Raw genomic sequence first — 2458 nt, forward strand, 5'->3', positions numbered from 1 at the left:
TCCTCCGCGTAGTGGTAAGGGCCAGATCCACTTCCGCGGAAGGCCTCACCGTCAATGAAGCGGAGTACAACGGACTCCTGCTGGGTTTAGATCTACTAAAGGAAAAGGATCCGAAAAGGCTGGTGATATGTGGGGATTCAAATTTGGTAATCAGACAGGTGCGAGGTGAAGTCGACTACAAAGCCCCTGCATTAACGTTGTTACGTCAGAGGGTGATGACTCACCTGCGTGGTTAGATGAATCACGAGCTGGTACATGTCAAACGAGATTTAAATGCAAGTGTGGACAGCTTGGCAAGTGCCGCCCTACGGAATCAATGTGGAATCAAGGTGGAGAGAGAGGCCGAGCGCCAGGATCTCGCCACATTAAACCGACAAGACGAAGTGATGGTGGTTAGATCCGCGAAGCGGAGGGTCCAGGTTATGACTGTCACTAGATCCAGAGAAAGGGTTATATCTAGTCCCCAGATCCTCGATGAAACATTTGTAAGGGGAGTCCATATTGAGCGGATTCTCAAAGCACACAACGAAGAAGCGTGGATCTTGGGACTAAAGCTGTATCTGATGAGAGATGTACGAGACCTGAGTCGGGAGGATACCAAATCCTACAGTAGTATCGCTACGGATTATGCAGTGGATCTGAATGATTTGCTCTTCTATTGGCCCCCTACGAAGAGAGTCAACGAGGATTGAGACGGATTGATGAGATTGGTGATGCCGGAAACTTTACGACAGGATGTCCTACATCACTATCACGCTAGCTTAAAGAGAGGCCATCAGCGAATCGGTCGGACTTACCAACGGATCCGAGAATGTTTTCACTGGAGGGGACTATATAAGAGTGTGCAACGATATGTCGGTGAATGTGTGAATTGTGAGACAGGCAAGGGCAGACCCACAATCGAAGGAGGGTATCCAGGGAATGTCCAAGCGACTAACCCGTTCCAAATCATAGCCATGGATCACATCCCCTCGCTACCCAAGTCATTAAAAGGAAACACCGAGTTGTTGATCTTGGTGGATCTGTTTACCGGATACGTGATAGCCTAGGCTTGCGCGTCCAGAACTGCACAGACCATCGCCGAATCGTACGAGGAGTGTGTCTTTCGCTGATTTGGGGCTAGGGAGGCGATTCTTCATGATCGGGAGCTAGGTTTCATGTCTGACTTCTTTGCGAGCCTTCAACCAAATCCTAGGGCAAAGACAGCGGGCAACTATGGCATATCGTCCGCAAGCCAATGGATTTGTCGAACGCATGGTACAGACGATTACAAGGGCGCTCACGATGTATGTCCAGGATTTGGATCAGCGAGATTGGGATGAGTACGCAGAGCGACTCACCTTCGCAATGAATACCGCACAGGACAGGATCCGGGGCGATACCCCGCTCTACTTGGTACATGGATGGGATCCTCGATCCACTCTAGAAGCGGCCATTCCAGTGGGTAGTACCAAGAGGAGAAATCGAGACCCAAGACGATGGCGACACCAGGTCCAGAAATACTACCGGCAAGCCAGAATCCAAGTGAACGAACGGCTGCGAAGTGCGATACAGGATCGAGCGGATCGACACAACGAAGAAGCCCGTCCTCATCAAATCCAGGTTGGGTCGCAAGTGTGGCTGTACTTGGATCGGGTAAAAGAGAGAGATGCCCGTAAACTGGCCCATCTGTGACACGGACCGAGAAAAATACGTCATGAAGTTGGAGACGGCAGGTACCGAATATCGCTTGCTCCCTGTAGTACACGTATCCAAGCAAACACTCGTTAGAGAAAATCCAGACCGGCCTGAGATCCATCTTTCAGTGGATGGGTCCAACCGAGTGGATTTCGATGAGATCGTCCTACCGGAAAATAGTTGGAGCATGGACCTGGAAGCAGACGAGTTCGACGTCGAGAGGATCGCCGACATGAGATCAGGAAAAAGGACCAGATACGGACGAATTTACCGCGAATTTCCGGTATATTGGCGTGGATATGGCGAACCCAACTGGGCGGACGACGCAGATCTGAATTGTGGAGCGTTACGCCATGATTTCTTGCGGGGTCGTACGAATCGGAATCGAGTTGGCGTGATGTAGGCTCACAAAGAGGAATAGGTGGAGGATCCATGGGGGTGAGCCGGTCATATCGATGGGGGAGTGAAGAAGGACCCACAGGTGGGGTGTGGGCCAGGAGGAGGAGGATTGTGGTGTAGCAGGATTAGCCAAATCTGCGAGATTGCCGGATCCAACTTACCAACTGCGCCCAGACACCGACTAACGGAGGGGGGGGGGCGATGATCCGTGATCTGCTGAACTTTCATCACCTTGTGTACCCGTCGGTAGGGCGGGGTCTTGCTCTCTCGGTAACTTCTGAAGCGTTCAAGTGGTAAGGCTTGAGTGTCTTGGCGATACGTGGGGATGGGGTGGAGCAGTAGTGGTAAGATCTTCACTCTGCGTCCGTAGTTGTTTCTGGAC

Source organism: Phytophthora infestans, genomic scaffold, assembly GCF_000142945.1.
Source record: "Phytophthora infestans T30-4 supercont1.7 genomic scaffold, whole genome shotgun sequence".
In the NCBI taxonomy this organism is placed as follows: domain Eukaryota; phylum Oomycota; class Peronosporomycetes; order Peronosporales; family Peronosporaceae; genus Phytophthora; species Phytophthora infestans.